The sequence below is a fragment of the Schistocerca nitens genome, chromosome 6 (assembly GCF_023898315.1).
Source record: "Schistocerca nitens isolate TAMUIC-IGC-003100 chromosome 6, iqSchNite1.1, whole genome shotgun sequence".
Taxonomy (NCBI): domain Eukaryota; kingdom Metazoa; phylum Arthropoda; class Insecta; order Orthoptera; family Acrididae; genus Schistocerca; species Schistocerca nitens.
Window position 1 is genome coordinate 411,013,676 of NC_064619.1, and position 19,035 is coordinate 411,032,710.

Genomic DNA, 19,035 nt, shown 5'->3' on the forward strand with positions numbered 1-19,035 from the left:
GTAAAACCCTCAGCTATTAGGCTGTGCTGTGTAGTATTAGCATCTATTCCCCTGTATTCAAATGAAAACATGGTCTGACTGTAAGTGTTTAATGAAATAACCAATGAATTGAATCCACATACTTTGTTAAAGTAAGCGCAACGTAATCAGTCTGCACAACTATGTATTTTAACATAAAATAGTAGATATACTTTCATAAATCTGTCCGCAACTTATGTAACATGTACACTCTCGACTTATAATCAAAAGCGGTGGAATAAAACTGTTTCATCGTATCTGTAGTTTCTGAATTTTACTCTCCAAAGAACAGTTAGTCAAAGGTTTCATTAAAGCAATGAAATCATAACGTAATTTAGTTACAGAACCTCTATTGGAAACACGGAGACCTCAATATCGTGTGGTCCACGAAATACATCACGATTATACGAAAACACAATGCACTGTCTTCCAAAACATCAGCATCCCAGGACAGCATCCACTGACCAACTTTTGTGCAGCTGTAAACTGATTCATACAAAGAACGCGGTATTTATTATCAATGGAGTGCAACAGAAGCGTAGGACTGAAACATATTACTGTACCATGACTAATCATTGATATGATGAAGCCTATAGTAATAGGAGAGGGCAAGATCACTGTACTGTACTGTAGCATGGAAGTATTCTAAGTACGATTATAAATGAAAGACTCAAGTTGGCGGAAATAACTGAGAGAAAATTTACAAATAACTTATACATTTTTCTCACAACAGTGTAGGCAAATTAAAGAAACGCAATGCATTGTCAGTGTACGTAATATGTAGTGATGTTCTAGAAAAGTCACGAAATTACATGTCTTCGAGATATGTCTTCCAGCAAGACAATAAACCATTTATAATGCTGAAAGAATGGTAAGTTTGAATATACTGTGCCACGGATTGAAAAAATTTGACTCGACTCTATGAATCAGCTTTCATTTTACGAGAAGGCAACACAGTATGAGCATTCGTGCTGCCACGCGAAAGGATACCATTTCACGTTATGATTCACTGCTAGTTCCGCACGCGGAATAATTCCAATATTACTGTGCCAATATTTAGAACACACGACTGAAATAACCAATAATGAACACCCAAACGATCTATACGGCCTCGTGGCTAGGCACCCTCTGATGTTTCCCATTTGCTACAGCCCTAGCGGCAGTCCAAACAAAAAATGCGACCAAGAAGCTCGTAGAGCTGGACTCGACCAATCGAGGATCACCATAGGATGATCGAATAGTAGATTGAGAAGGTAAAGTAGCGAGCTTTCTCTTCTTTAAAAAAAAATGGCGGGAAATGAAAGTGAAAACTGAACAGGCAACTGAAGAACAATATTGTGTATGGACCGCTGTGACTAGCTTAAAAAAACCCATGTTTACTCACACAGTACTCACAAATTAAGAATTCCCACTGCCACGTCGTGAACGCTTTAACCCATGAGGCTGCAATCAATCGAATGGAAGACATGCCGTATCTGGTGTATTTATTTTCACTTTGTGCATCTCTGATTTCATCCAACAAAACTGGAAATTTGTGGTAAGTTCCTATGGGACCAAACTGTTAAGGCCATCGGTCCCTAGACTTACACACTACTTAATCTAACGTAAACTAACATACACTAAGGACAACACACACACCCATGCCCGAGGGAGGACTCGAACCTCCGACGGGGAGAGCCGCGCGAACCGAGGCATGGCGCCTAAGACCGCAAGGCTACCCCGCGCGGGTCCAGCCCCATACACAAAAATCGAAAGGTGTAAGGTCAAGTGATCGGGGTGGGCAGTTAATAGCACCGCCACGGTCAATCCAGCGTTTAGGGTTGGTGCTGTTGAGATGGTCCCTCACACGTAAGGTATCAAGTCGAGGCGCACCGTCATGTTGAAAGTGCATTCCAGTTCGCTTGGCTAAAGGAACGTCTTCCAATAGTTTCACAAATGAATTTTCCAAAAAATGCAGATACTTCCCTCCCGTCAATCCCTGATTGCTAAGAAATTGACCTATCAAAAGATTACCGATCATGCCGCACCAAACATTTATGGCAAAACGAACTTGGAAATTGCTATCCACTGAAGCGAGTATATTTTCCCGTGACCATCGATGATTATTGCGTGTGTTGTTTATTCCAAGTCGTGAAAACTGGGCTTCGTCAGTTGATAGTATATATGGAAGCAAATGACTGTTCTCAATTACCCAGTGACGGAACTGAAATCGTTGGGCATTGTCACCAACGTGGAGATTTTGGACACGCTGTGTCTAAAATGGATACAGGTTTTCCGAACAAAATGTTTCCCATACAAATGTCTGTGGGACATTCATACGCAGGGACATTCTTCGTATGCTCGTACTGGGACTTCGCTTAACACTTACGATAATTTCTTCCTTTTCTTGCAAAGTTTGTTGACTTGCACGCTCGGACGAAAGATTTCTACTTGGAAGAGAGCCTGTTGCACGCAAAGTGATAAACACTTTGGTAAACACCCTGTGATCAGGTAATCCCCGAGTCGGAAAGCGCCTGTGGCATTCCTCTCTTTCAGCAGTTGCACTACCGTCGCAGAAGCCATAAACGTGCACCATATCTGCGTATTCCTCATTACTGTAGACGTGTGGCATTCTTAGCAGCGCTTGTTCGAATACAGTTAACACCATACACCACACACCTAACCCAGAGGCGGGCAAACGTTGCACGCGCCTCATGAGCACACAGCGCTGCACGTGTACTGCTCGCGTGCAATCGTCGAACGGAGCATTGGCGACAGCCGGCAGGTTGCCGCAGTGTAGTTCCAGGCTAAGCTGCGGACGTTGAAGCGAAGCGACCACTACGTAGTGAATTTCAGTAACCGGAAACTGCAGAATGAATCAAGGAAACGGAGAATTGGAGATTTGCTATCTTTTAAAAAGGAATGGGAGAATCATTTTTTCTCTGTGCAAAATCGTGAAAATTGGAAATGTATAATATGTGACAGTATTCTCGCTGGTCAGCGGAAGTTTAATATTGAACGCCATTATAATAAATCTCAGTATGTTGCCGTTCTTAGTGCAATAAAAGAGGAATTTCTCAAGCGATTTGGGGATGTATCTTACTTATCCCAAGGTTTTGAATAGTTCTCGAGACAATCTGCTGTTTCTGTAGATGATATTTATCCCAGTTTGCAACTGGAATTAATAGGTCTACAGCGTAATTCTCGTCTGAGAGACAGGTTCCTTTTGGGAAGACGTGTGATAGATTTTTATCACGACTTTCCACAGCAAATTTCCTCGTCTCCATCGTGAAGCCGCGAAGATAATGTCAATGTTTGGCTCTACATACGTTTGTGAGACATTTTTTTCTGTTATGAAAATTAATAAGTCTCCGTTAAGAGCAAACATCAGTAATGAAAATTTGCGTAACTGTTTGCGTTTGTCTGTATGTAGAAATTTTGTTCCAGACATTAAACCTATTGTAAACTCCACCTGTGATAATTAAATAAAACGTATCGTAGGTAATAGGTACTCTTTCAAACTATGATTACTTTCAAGCTCTCCTACTACCCGTATTCCTTCATTCAATAAAGCAGGCCAGGAAACAAAACGCATTACAGAGGAAGAAGCGGAGAGACGGTATGGTGGGGAGGGGAGAGAAGCGGGTGGCCAGCTTGCCCCTGTGTGCACGCAGAACACCTGTTAACTGCACACGTGCATGTGCACCGCACACGTGCAGAATTCCTGCCCGCCCCTGACCTAACCGATCCGTCGCCGGTACACTACACAATGCGGCTTACACAGCACAACTGCGCAAACAACGGGTGAGTGTACATAATACGTGGTAGGTTGCATAGCGTAAACATGGTATGTACCTGTGCATTGTTTGCAAGAAAATCACGTTATGGTCGAGTTGTACTGCGTATACGTTCACGTTGTGCACATCAATCTTGCAGAATTAAAGTTCCATTCAGTACCAATAACTCCCTAATGAAGCATTTGCAGACCTATGTTCATGTAACATTTTTTGTTCAGAATACTATTACTGTGTAAAATATTGACCTTTCCTCCCCAAACTCCCTGTGTAATAGCCCTCTTGTCGTTACAAAAGACTGGACATGATTCTTAATTTGGTGTGCGATCACTGCGAACAGCAGTAGATGCTCTGCAGCGTGCTCCCATGCAGGTGACAGTTGGTCAGGAACTCCTGATGTAAAGGTTTCCATTCCTCCAGCACTACAGTACATCTCTCCAATGCATGCCTTGTGTGCCCGATGGGATTTAAGTCGGAAGAGGGCGGGGAGGGGGAAACGGATATGTCAATTCATTCGTCAAATATCCTCTTGTTTCGAGAGTTCCTCCATTATGCAGTTAGCCGGCCGGAGTGGCCGTGCGGTTCTAGATGCTACAATCTGGAACCGAGCGACCGCTACGGTCGCAGGTTCGAATCCTGCCTCGGGCATGGATGTGTGTGATGTCCTTGGGTTAGTTAAGTTTAAGTAGTTATAAGTTCTAGGGGACTGATGACCTCAGAAGTTAAGTCGCATAGTGCTCAGAGCCATTTGAACCACTTATGCAGTTAGATGCTATTGCGCGCATGTTGTTGTTGTTGTGGTCTTCAGTCCAGACACTGGTTTGATGCAGCTCTCCTTGCTACTCTATACTGTGCAAGCTAATTCACCTCTGAGTAACATCTACAACCTACATTCTTCTGAATCTGCTTAGTGTATTGATCCCTTGGTCTCCCTCTACGATTTTTACCCTCCACGCTTCCTACAGTACTAAATTTGTGATCCCTTGATGCCTCAGAACTTGACCTAGCGACAGATCCCTTTTTCTAGTCAAGTTGTGTCATAAACTCCTTTTCTCCTCAATTCTACTCAATACCTCCTCATTCGTTGTATGATCTACCCATCTAATCTTCAGCATTTTTCTGTAGCACCACATTTCCAAACCTTCTATTCTCTTCTTGTCTGTCCACCCCAATAGCTGAATGGACGCCGGCACGGTAGCTCAGTGTGTTCGGTCAGAGGCTGCGCGCTCTCTGTAATAAAAAAACTGAGACAAGGAATCAACAATCAACTTGAACTGATGTCTTGTGATGTCCGCCCAGAACAAACGCAAAGAACCATATCGAACAAAATGAAATAATTAAAAAAAAAGGTCAGCGTGACGGATTGCCGTCTATGGGCCCAGGTTCGATTCCTGCCTGGGTCGGGGATTTTCTCCGCTCAGGGACGGGGTGTTATGCTGTCTTCATCATCATTTCATCCCCATCTCGCGCGCAGGTCGCCCAATGTGGCGTCAAATGTAATAAGACCTGGACCAAGGCGGCTGGACCTATCCCATAAGGGACCTCCCGGCGAATGACGCCAAACGCTCGTTTCCATTTTTTATTCTTGTCTAAACCATTTATTGGGCAGGTTTCACTTCCATACATGGCGGTCGCGCAAATTAATCCATAAAAGTGAAGTCAGGGCCTCATGCATCCTTTCGCTGAGTACTTCAAACAGAACATGAACCTAGAAGCGAGGCCGCCCGAGCGGTTCGAAGCTCTTCAGTCTGGAACCGGGCGACCGCTATGTCGCAGGTTCGAATCCTGCCTCGGTCATGGATGTGTGTGATGTCCTTAGGTTAGTTAGGTTTAAGTAGTTCTAAGTCTAGGGGACTTGATGACCTCAGAAGTTAAGTCCTATAGTGCTCAGAGCCATTTGAACCAAGAAGCGACCGTAACTTTGGGTGTAAACCAATACAACTTCGTCTTGGTTGACTGACGGCGTCCCTCTCCATATCACTCAAACCGGTTTACAGGAAACTGAAGCTACCGTCCTTTCTGTGTTTCTTAGTATTCTCGCCACTGCCTCCTTCTGTTGATAAACAAGGTTCGGCAGCGGAGTTGTTGGACGACAAGCTAGTTGGACGCAGTGCGCTGCGCTCGCGGCTTCACTTCTGAATCATTTATCAAGGAGTATGTCCAGCAAGCTGTTTACACTTGGGTTCTCTGCTGGCGCTGGAATTACAGGCAGAGTGGCGCAACCTGCTAATACTGCCTATAGTATAGATTCTGTAAACTAAATGGCCATGTAAACTTTCTGCAGGCATCTCGACGGTTCTGGCTGGCTCTGAGCACTATGGGACTCAACTGCTGTGGTCATCAGTCCCCTAGAACTTAGAACTACTTAAACCTAAGTAACCTAAGGACATCACACACATCCATGCCCGAGGCAGGATTCGAACCTGCGACCGTAGCAGTCGCACGGTTCCGGACTGCGCTCCTAGAACCGCGAGACCACCGCGGCCGGCTCGACGGTTCTGTTCCGAACTCTGTGCTGAAGGGAGATGACGTGCATGTGACGTAGGTGGCGTTGTGCCATCTCATTGGTCAACGCTCAGACGCACGCTCAGAGTATCTTACATGCTAGATATTGCTCCCGAACGTGCTATTCCACGCTATGACGTCAGAAACTCGGAACGCTCAACGTTCAACATTGCGATGCACGGACCATGTGCCGACGGCTTTAAACTGGCGGATGGTGTCTCATACGCGACTTCACGTTGTCCCCGGAGGACTGCCATGTAACCAGTTTTGGCGTTGACTCTTTTCCCGCTGTCGAAGAAGCATAGTCGCTTGTGAATTCCGCTGTACTATTTCAGAAGGAAGGCATGCTTAACAAAACTTTTTTTCTAAACGAAAGACTTGTACTGATCATACGAAAGCAGCATTCATAAGGAAGATTTGAATTCCTCGCATGTTAGTAAAATTGAAAAGCTATGTAGGGTGGAATGATAACGCAAATGTGACAGTGTATTAGTAATAATTACAAGCTAATGTTGACATGAATTTAGGTACGTAATTTGTGAAGGACGTACTTGCTTTTGAATGCTTTTCCCTGCGTACACTCGTTACCATGATGACATATCTAAAGGTTCTGTGAATCGAGAGTGTAACAATAAAATCCGTTGTCTACGGATATATTAACTTACCTGATCTACCTACCGACTGGGAAGTGCATTTACTAATTTAGGAGAATAGGAGAGTGTGTGGAGGGATACAGATGGTTATTTCTGTTCATACAGCACACAGGAATGGAACAGGAACCAATAACATTGATGTCAGCTACATCCGCGGTACAACTGCGAACTACGTGTGGAGACAGATTAGAAAAATAGTATGTAACCAGAGAGCCTAGAAACAATATTTACTTGAAATATCCTTAACATTTAATAGGTGATGGGACTGTGTGTCATTAGAACGAGTCTTCAGACAATGAAAACAGAGTACAGGTCTCGACTGCATTATGACTAATTGTAAGCTGACTGAGAAAGAAGAGAGAGAGGGTAAAGGCTGTGGAGCAAGCGGCTGTATCGCCCGTAAGCATTCGTATTGTTTCTTGTAGTAATTTAAGGATGTGTGTCTGAGAGGAGATTTGTACTTCCCGCCTTCGGGAAGCGCAACCATGAAGATACTCAACCTTACTCGGAGTACAGCTTTGGAGCTCTGCGTAATTTGTAACATTTTCTGCAAACTCTCGGCAACTGAAAAGTGACTAAGGTAGAAAGATGTGTTATATGTCGTACATTTTATCATCCTGAAAAGTAAAGCTGCGACCGTAAAACATGGAGATGGTGCTAGTAAACCGTGTTGTCATTCTGTAAAGGCGTGCCACGCAATGGCTTCTTCGTCCGATGAAAGAGTAACAGCACATTGGGAGACATGTAAGCAGAACAGACGAGTGAGGTAAAATCGGTAAAATCTGATAGCCTAAAGAAGCAGTATCTGTAACTGTCCTTAGAAGAACCAGCTGGGGAGCAGTCGTGGAGCAAAAACACCTCCTTGGGAAGTTTCTCACGATGCTTCAACTTGTCGGTCTCCTAGAACTTCGTCAGAGGCTTTAATGGTACGGTTTTGTGACGGTTTGCCCCTTAAAGAGCGTAATCTGTTACCAGCACACCAGGAAAATTAAAAAAAAAAACACTTAGCAGCCCCTTGTTCGATGAAGGTTGGGGCTTTGCCATTTTCAGTGGGGCTAATCCTCAAGTTCTCACTGAGGGCTTTGCTGCTTCGGCTCGGGGCCAAGGTGATGCGCCCAGCACTCGTCTGCGGTGATTGGGTGGCTAAAAAGATCTCGATTGGCCTAACACAGCAACAACATTTGCGCCTAGGTTTGGTATGCTCCTTGAATTGATGTAATCAGTTTGAGAAACCAGTGGGCGACGACCTCTGTCACGTTCCAAATATCGTAGAAGGTGCTTCAATGCGAAACCATGAACGTTTTCTCCCGTTCCGCTATCGGCTCCACTGTGATACGAGGACTTCGAGCATTTTGACCTCTACCTCTCTTCCGATTCCCCGTCCTTCTCGTTTAACTTTACCGACAGCGTCTGTGTCATCTAGAATCTTAATTATATTATAGGGCATTTCTGCAGTACTTGTCGCACTAAGACTTATTTGACAACAGTGGAAATGTCGCCGGCCGTTGTGGCCGAGCGGTTCTAGGCGCTTTAGTCCAGAACCGCGCGACTGCTACGGCTGCAGGTTCGAATCCTCTTTCGGGCATGGATGTTGTGATGTCCTTAGGTTAGTTAGGTTTAAGTAGTTCTAATCTCTAGGGGACTGATGACCTCAGATGTTAAGTCCCGTAGTGCTCAGAGCCATTTCAACCTTTTTTTTTTTTTTTAATGTCTACGCCACATACTCACTGTGTGCATTGATCTGACTCAGCACGGATTGTTGGCAGCGTTGTCCTTCGTCAAATTCAGAAAATGAACTACCGTACGATACTCCAGTTTGTCAGTGGGATAGGTCGTTTTGTTTTTGCTCCTATAGCGGCGTGCAACGGAAGTTGTTGCACTGTGATTTCAGTGCGTGTCAGGACTGCAGAAATGTACCGGCAAAAAAAAAAAAAAAAAAAAAAAAAAATCACGGAATTTTATCTTTTCGAAGTAAAACTGACTCTTTATCATTAGTCATCGTAATATTAAAAAATCGTAGTCAAGCCTCACCGTTCTGGTCTCAGACGTGCCAATTGGGGCCGACCAATCGCCATGTCATCCTCTGCCAAAAGCGCCATTTAGATGTGATATGGAGATACAGTACAGTACCATACAGTACACCACTCCCCAGCCGTTGTCGGGTTTGCAGGCCTTTGAGTCGCTACTTCTCATTTAAGTACGTCTCGATTGACATCACCGTGCTGAGTGGAGCCGTTTCCCGCTGCTCCCAGTAGGTAAAAATCTCTAGCAATACCGAGATTCGAATTCAGGTCCTTCGTCCGGCAGCCACGCCTACCACTCAACAGCGGTGGCGCAAGCTCGCGAGAGTACTGTCATAGTTAAAAAATAATCAGTTAGCTAATGAACGCAGTCGTGGTGCTGATATCCAAGAAAACACTGCGTAAACTTGTGCGTCTAGTAGGTAGCGGAACCGTAGGCAGCCGCGTCGGAGCTTCCTGCCGCGCGACGCTAGGCGTAGCAGAGGGCGGCACTGTGAGTGCGGCGGCAGGAGGCACGCGCTGCGGCCGGCGTGACTCAGAGGCAGTCGCCGTGGGTGCCGCCCGCCGGCTGCCCCCGCACAGCCCACAGCCGCAGACACAGCTGAGCTCAGCCATTGTTCCTCGCGCACTCACTTTCTCCGCCGCCTTGCAGGATGAAACTGAAGTCTCGCCGTTACACCTGTCACCTACCTACAGCACGTCTCTGCAGTACACGGAAAGGACTGAAGTAACTGCCTGACACTGCTTGACTTCAGCAAAACTTCGATCTCCGTTCAAATAGATATATTACTTACGGAAATGAAACGGCTGAATCAGTCAAACAGTGAAATTATGAGGCTCGTCATCTACCTTAGAAAGGCCGGCCAGGGTGGCCGAGCGGTTCTAGGCGCTACAGTCTGGAACCGCGCTGCTACTACGGTCGCAGTTTCGAATCCTGCCTCCGGCGTGGATGTGTGTGATGTCCTTAGGTTAGTTAGGTTTAAGTAGTTCTAAGTTCTAGGGGACTGATGACTTTAGAAGTCAAGTCCCGTAGTGCTCAGAGCCATTTCTACCTTAGAAACACGTGCAAATGATTCGTCTATAGGTCGAAGAAGTCGTCACGGAAATACTCTGTCAGACAAGAAAAATGAAGCTCTCAGAAGGGGATGAGAAAACAGTCTGAAACTTCACCGGTAGAAAGGGTATGGGATTTTATTGCAGTGAAAACAAATTCTATTGAAAGTGACAGTGAAACTGGCAGTGCGAATCCAGTTATGACACTGTGTCCCCTCTGGCATGCAACTACGAAATGACTCGGTTGTGAAGGGTGTCAGAAAGTCATTATGTCCTTTCCTGAGGCCAACTGGTCCATAACACCGTTGTAATTGGTCCTTGATATCGTGGATACTGGCAACGAAACACAGTTGATGCCTGACCTAGCCCCAAATGTGTTCTGAGACACATCTCATCTATGGATGACAATGTCCTGTTGAAAAATGACACCTCGATACTGTCGCATGAGAAGTGGTACCCGATGGCTCTTCACGTCAGGAATAACACCGCTGTGACACTCCAAAATGTTGGAATAATGAGGCATCTTACTAGCTCACCACCATAATCCCAAATGGTTGTCGTCCGGAGTAGTCAGAACCGTGATTTATCGCTGAACGCAGTTACTACGCCACCTATCAGCAGTCTATGCTTTCCAATCACGGCGCTACCTGAAACGTATTCGTTTGTGTTGTGGTTCAAATGGTTCAAATGGCTCTAAGCACTATGGGACTTAACATCTGAGGTCATCAGTCCCCTAGACTTAGAACTACTTAAACCTAACTAACCTAAGGACATCACACACATCCATGCCCAAGGCAGCATTCGAACCTGCGACCGTAGCAGCAGCGCTGTTCCGGACTGAATCGCCTAGAACCGCTCGACCGCAGCGGCCGGTTTGTGTTGTGGCATTAAGGGTAGCGTACACATGCAACGGTATTTCCTAGTGCGACTGCTCTTACTGTCCGATCAATGCTGCGAGATAACATAGAATGTTGGAGAAATTCCACTGCTTGTTGTCGGATGGCAGCCGGTGAGGTGAAGCGCTACGATGTGCTTGGTTCACGGTAAGCCGATTCTCCACTATGTCGGTCACACGAGGTCGACCAAAAACGTGAAGAAGTGCCAAGTTCCTATGCAGTCCGCCATCGGGCCACTGTCACATGACAGGATTCTGCATGTTTAGACCAACTGGCCAAATGGAGACTCACAATGATGTCCTTTTCAGGTTCTGATAATGCATTATAAAGCAGTCTCATACGGATACTCGGCATTTCTGTGTCGATCACAGTGGTCACTAGACATCTGACGCTATTCATGCCTCTTATATATCCTTCCAAGCTTGGTAACAACAACACACAAACCGGCCGAGGTGGCCGTGCGGTTAAAGGCGCTGCAGTCTGGAACCGCAAGACCGCTACGGTCGCAGGTTCGAATCCTGCCTCGGGCATGGATGTTTGTGATGTCCTTAGGTTAGTTAGGTTTAACTAGTTCTAAGTTCTAGGGGACTAATGACCTCAGCAGTTGAGTCCCATAGTGCTCAGAGCCATTTGAACAATTTTTTGAACAACAAACATGAACAAAACAAAAGCGCTCTTGTGGCCATTCTGCCTGTCACAGAGACATCTAATCATCTGCATACCTGCCGATGGTATGTAAGTGTACGGAGTTACTTTCACATCCGACCATGTATCTGGGTGCTTCCGTTTTATTACCAGACGTTGTATGGGATTTCTGGATTCCTCGGGGATTCAGTCCTCGGCCCATTGCTTTTGCCGTAGTATATAAGTGGCAGTTCGCCTGTGCTCCATTCGTGCAACCACTGATTATATGCTGACGACATCCAGTTGTACATAACAGCACTTAGAGCGTCGCTGCCGTATCACGATGAATGACGACCTTTGTTCAGTATCACGATGGGTACAAAATCTGGGTCTTAAACGAAACTTTAAGAAGTCACAGGTCATCCTCATTCCACAACGAAAGTTGGTTAGCTGATAGGCCAGAATATTAAAATGGTTCAAATGGCTCTGAGCACTATGGGACTCAACTGCTGAGGTCATTAGTCCCCTAGAACTTAGAACTAGTTAAACCTAACTAACCTAAGGACATCACACACATCCATGCCCGAGGCAGGATTCGAACCTGCGACCGTAGCGGTCTCGCGGTTCCAGACTGCAGCGCCAGAATCGCGCGGCCACTTCGGCCGGCTACCAGAATATTAAAACTGCGGAACATTATGGCTGCCCACCACGACGTTGGTAGCTGCCTACCGGCTGGTGGTTTTGCAGGCATGTGACGCGATAACAAACGTATGTTAAGTGCAGCAGTCACGGAGCGGGATCACCCTAGCGAGGACATGAACTGCAAATCCACTGAGATAAGCGACTTTGACGAAGGCTAAATTATTTTTTCTCAGAGCCAGTGAATGGGTATCTCGAAAACGGCGAGACTGGTCGAATGTACACCTGCTGCTGTCGTGAGCACCTGCGAAAAGAGGTAAAAAGACAGTGAAACCACTACGAGGGACTAAGTGGTTGGACATCTTCACATAACATGGGGTTCGGAGGCTCGCCTGTTCTTTATTGTAGGACAGATGGTGATCTGTGGGATCTCTGCCGAAGGAGCACAATGCCAGTGCACGCATAAGTGTTTTGGGGCACACCGTTGATAGTACATTGCTGAACATTGAGCTCCGCAGCAGACCACCCCTACGATTGTAGTGGGCACGGGACCGTCGGTATTCAACCGTCGATCAGTGGAAACGTGTGGGCGCTTCAGGTGAATAATATTTTTGCTACATTAGATCGACGGTCGTCTCCATAAACGCCGCAATCGAGGTGAATGGCGGCTCGAAACTCGTAGCACCTCACGGACACAGGCTGGTGGGAGCAGTGTTGTGCTGTGGGAGGTATTTCCTGCGCTTGCGTAGGACCTGTGGTAGTAATCGAAGACACACTGACATCTGCAGACCACCTGCATCGCTTCATGCTTGATGTCTTCCGCGACAAAGATTTCATCTTTCAGCAGTATAATTGTCCGTGGCTCGAAGCCACATCCGTGCTACAGTGGTTTCAGGAGCATTATAGTGAACTCAAGTTGATGTAGGTGACCGAATTCGCCTGATGTAAATCCTAAGAAACCCAGCTGGGTCGCCATTGAGTGCCATCAGCACGTATGCAAATTAGCTACATGACCTGTGCGTAGTTATCTAATGCCACGCACTTCCACAATCCCACCAACAAAGTGTCGGATTCCTCATACGCAGAATGAGTGATGTATTTCGTTCCAAAGACGGATGAACAAGCTATTAAAGATGTGGTCATAACATTTTGGCTCATCAATGTGTAAGGAACAGATTTCGGCATAATCTAGGCTGAGCTAAATTGAGAAGATCAAACTATTTCCACCTCATATTAAACAAAAACTATAACGTTGTTGAGGCTTCCATGGCTACTTGTTGTCATATTGTATATTGTTTCTCGTCTCTAAAACTTTGGCCGCCGTTCCTTCAACGGTTTCTATCACTTTTCTCCAGCCCGAATGGCTAGCTTTATCAAAGGTTCACACCCCATCGCTGGTAGCGGACGAACCTTTGGCAATGCCAGCTGGTGAAACGTCAAAAAATGGTTAACCAAACATCGTCCGAAGATCTTGAGACGAAAACTAACAGGCAATATGTCCACTAAAAATTAGTCCATTCCATAGCCGTGCCATATCTTTAATGATGTGATGTAGCTCAACATGGCACAAATAGTGAAAACTCATGGTTCATACGAGAGCTCACGTGATACACGTGAGTAACATTCGGTTAGCTGGTCACGTTAGAGTTTCCTTTTCTGGGTGAGGGTGGATGAGATCGGATAACAACTGGATTTTCACGTGATACGTTTTCTTCACGAGTGACGTCAGTACCTCTCCTGACGCGTCAGATATCTGACGTCGTTCCGTAATTGTAATACCAGATGGGGCAGGTCGAGTGTTGACCTGTACCTTCGCTTAACACTAAATGTTTTTCCATCTACATTTCAGCCACGCAACTGTGAAACAAATTACCCTATAACCTGCGTCTTATCCAAAAATAGTCTGCGTTGAAACGGAAATTAAACCTTAATCTGTCATCATCGGCGTAGCTTCCCTCTCGGAAAATCTCCACTAGTTTCTTTCTGTCCAATAGTTACCCGGTATCTCTGTCACATTGTAAACTATCCATGCTGTTCTCATCCCCGTCCATTTACTTTTCTCCTGCTGCCCCATTAGTTAATATTTTGCTACTATTTTCCACTCTTCCTCTGATCAGTCAGCTTCATATGCCATAGATTCTGTCATACGTCACATTATAGAATAACCGTCCGCCTCAGCAGCTGAGTGGCCAGTGTGGCCACCATGCAGTGGGCTCGGGTTCGATTTTATCCACTTGGAGACTGGCTGTTTTGTTGTACTCATCGTCATGTTCATCATCATCATCATCAATGCGACAGTTGCCGAAGTGATTTCAAATAAAAATACTTAGACCAGGCGACTGAACAACCCCAGATGTGGTCACCCAGCCTCAGTAATATATCTGTTATTAGCGTACTGTCATTATTTTATTATTCTCGCATATTGCTCATGTAGTATGTATACTGTACAGTAAATAAATAAATAAGCAAATAAATAAATAAACAAGCCATCGCCTGTTAGCGTCCAGACCACAGATTATTTAAAGACCATAGGAAACAGAATTTTTGCTATGAAATCTTCAAATGGCGAAAAATATCACATGCATGGAGAAAAGGTCTACTGGTGCCTTTCGGTAAAAAAAAAGGAGATATGCACGATTCTAACTGGAAAAGAATCAATGTGTTCGAGATCTCGTGTAACGGAACGATGTTCAGAATTATGCGGACTGGGAAGAAATACGGATGTTCTCCACATAACAGGTGTGGAAAGGAATATGAGGAAAACGTCAGATTGAAGGGACAGGACGATGGTCATGCTGAGATATCAGGAAATAAGCTCCACGAAATCGGAGTGAGCAATAGAGGGCAAAAACTGTAACACGGCTACTGGAATACAACCGTAAATATCCTAAGAGGTTGACTCAGGAGGAAGAGTCATAGGGGGCCAGATCAAACCAGTCATGAGACATGGCCCTATCCGCATCTTTCCATAAAAAAAGCGAATGATCTCCCGTAAAAGTCTCTGTATTTAAATGAACACCGCAGGTATGAAGATTGCTCGACAAACACCATAGCCTGGGGGAAAAACACAAATGTGCACTTCCTCAAACTACGACGGATGTCGGGAAGTAGCCATAGTTTTCTTGTGTCATGACAAGTAGTCGAGTTGCTGCACTGACTCAAGCAGGTCAGTGTGCTTAGAGCGGCGATGGCGAGAAGGTCACACGGCTTCACCTTCTCCTATAGAGACCGTCCATAATAATCACTGCACTTGAACATCTGGCCAAATGTGAAATCGATTTAATAAATCGGTTTTTAGTGTCGAGAAATCTCAAAGCTGTTGATATTCATCGCAAAATTTGTGCTGTATGCAGACGGAATGTAATGTTGAAGGTGTTGTATGAAAGTGGTGTCGTTTGTTGAACAGTGGCGAGACAGATGTTTTTGATGATAACGGAAACGGCAGTTTGTCTGTACTCACCAGCGAACTGGCACAAAGAAGGAGGCAACTTCGTGAAAATCGGCGTTTCATCATATCTCAACTATCGCACACCTACCTGTAGATCTCTTGCAGTGTTTTCCATGAGGTCAAATTAAAGGATACCACAATTATTGTGGTCTGTGGTTTCCAAAACTCTCAGACGACAAAATTTTATCCAGAGGTAACTGGACAGCTCGAGGAGTTTGATTTTGAATTATGAATATGTACGGAAGTAATAGAATAAATAAAAATAAAACGGATAAAAATTTTATTTAAATGAACTACTATTTCATTAATACTGTAATGCAAGGTGTTTCTGTTCTAACTCAGACAAAAGGCGCCATCAATGCAAAGAATGCCGCAAAAACGATAATGAGAAACATACGCTACAAGATATAAAATGATCAGTACAACAAAATTTTGACATCATTAGGTACAGACTTGCCAATGATGGTGTCCAACTCGATGGAACGAAATTACCAAAAGTCAGTAGATTCAAATATCTAGGATCAGATGACAGAGCAATTACCTCAGATGTTACGCATTAGATAATCACATCTTGGAATAAGTGGATCATACTACCTGAAGCCTAGTGTGACACAAAAATGCCTATTCGAATCAAAGAAAAATATACAAAACAAGCATTAGACCAGATAGGATCTGCAGTAGTGATTTGAGAAACTTGAGTAAAAACTATATCAAGCGACAATGAGCATGTTGCGACGGTCACGTATAGTCACACTTAACGATGAGGTCCATTATGAATATACAGCGGAGGAAATTAGTATAAAGCCAAATGCTTATTTATGGAAAAAACATGTTTATTTACTTATCTGGTTTTGCACGCATTTCTCCTGTGCAACTAGCAACAAACCAAAACAAAACAGATTCTCTTTTACTAACAGCATTGGTACTTAAGAGATCGGAAGAAACAAGACAACCTTATGGGTGGAAACATGAATTGTTGTCAGAATAACCTAACGTATACAGTAAATAGATCACAACTATGACCTAACATACAGTTGAACACACATTGTTCTTAATAACTGCGAAAATCCTCTTAGGCATTGACTGTATAAGGTACTGAACTCTTCTGCCGAGATTGAGGTCCACTCCCTTCGAACTGTCGTTTTCAGCTTGGCCACAGTCTCAGGCTATCGTCCGTTGCCATAAACACGTCATTCTATGATTCCTCATAGATTTTCCATGGGCTTTCCGATAGCCATCTCAGAAGTGGAATTCCTTTATCTTGAAACCACGACTTTGTCCTGACGGACTTGTAAATCCCACCGCTATCGTGTTGGAATAGCAAATTATCATAGTCAAATTTTTTACACATATCAACCAATTGAATTTCCAGCATTGCTGTATAGTCATCGGGTTTCATTATGGGATGCAGCCATGCTATGTTGGGCGTGTCTCTATCACATTATGCTACCCATATCATAACACTACCACCGCCCAAGTTCCTGCTCAACCGAATGTGTACTTATGTACGAAGATCGGGCCATTAATAACGAAAACCATGTGGCCCATCCAATTTTAATTTCTCCTCATCACTGAAAATTGCTTCGCTCCATCGTACCGTCCACGACATGTGCTCTTCCGTAAACTTCAGCCGAGCCTCCTTATGCACATTGCTTAAAGGTGACTTACGGGGCCGTTTCTTGAATGCCAAACTCTAGTCTTGAGCCAGGATTTGTCTAACACTCCCGGAGGTAACTGATAACCACAAATTATCCACGATTTGAGAGAAACACAAACCGTTGACTTTAAATTTATGCAGAATTAAAAGCGCCTTTCATGTTGACAATTTTCGTGTCTGGCCATATTTGCCATTTTTGCCGTACTGTGCACCCAATCTGACAACATTATCAATAAAATAACTGGAACGTCTTAATTTCTTAGCAATCTGGTGATTAGACAGGCTCATTTCCTTGTACGCCTTAATACTTGCTTGCTTGTCACCCGACAGAAGCTTTCCACGTGGTATTATCACAGTAAATGTCGTACGACGTTAGCAGACACACCCCCAAAACTGTAACCGTTGTGAACTGTTGACATTCACCACTGTGCACGTCATCTAGCGGACCTGTGTTTATGCCAACTTTCTACCCGAAAGACCACGTTTTTCTATTTTTAAGTACTCGTTCTAATTCTAGTGGTGGAACGAGAATGTATTTTGTTTTGCTTTGTTGTAAAGTGTATGGAAAAAAGGCGTGTAATACCAACCACATAAATGAACACGTTTTTTCCACAAATCAGCACGTGCCGTTATACTGATTTCCACCACTGTAAAAGGAGTAATTTTGGAAACATCACCTGTTACCTATAAAATTACAGAATCCAGACGGAAGTTACACAGGCTTCAACAAATGAAATGAATATGTTGAGAAAAAAAATACCTATCCAACACTAAAGAGAGTCGACTAAATACTTAGGAATTACAATTACGAGCAACTTAAATTGGAAAGACCACATAGATAATATTGTGGGGAAGGCGAAACAAAGAATGCGCTTTGTTGGCAGAACATTTAGAAGATGCGACAAACCCACTCTCTTTAGAGACAGCCTACATTACACTTGTCCGTCCTCTGCTGGAATATTGCTGCACGGTATGGGATCCTTACCAGGTAGGATTGACGGAGGACATCGAAAAAGTGCAATGAAGGGCAGCTCGTTTCGTGTTATCCAGCAACAGGGGTGAGAGTGTCACTGATATGATACGCGAGTTGGGGTGGTAGTCACTGAATCAAAGGCGGTTTTCTTTTCGTCGAGATCTATTTACGAAATTTCAATCACCAACTTTCTCTTACGAATGGGTAAATATTTTGTTGACACCCACCTGCGTAGGGAGAAATGATCTTCATAATACAATAAGAGAAATCAGAGCTCGAACGGAAAGATTTAAGTGTTCCTTTTTTCACGTGCCATTCGAGAGTGGAATGGTAGAGAAGTAGTATGAAAATGGTTCGATGAACCCTCTGCCAGGCACTTAAGTGTAAATTGCACAGTAACCATGTAGATGTAGATGTAGATGTAGAGAGAAAGTCAGGCATCTGGATGCCTAGCTGCCAACTGTCCAAAAGAACATGCAGGAGATGGGTGTGGCCGAATAATATGCACACCAACGATGAAAATGGTATCTAAACATTAGTAAGGCCGACTCACTACATGAGACTTTGGGAGGTGGTAGAAGAAGTGGCCAGATCGCTGGAATTAGTTCCCACTAGACTTGTTTGTGTAGACGTAAAAAGTATTTCCAATCACACAGTCTTTTTTTTTCCTTTATTGAATTTCGATTCCCCCCAAAGGGGGCGGGCTGGCAGCAGCTTAGTACGCCGCTCTTCAGCCTACAGAATTTTTAAACCAGAAGAAAAAGATAATAAACAA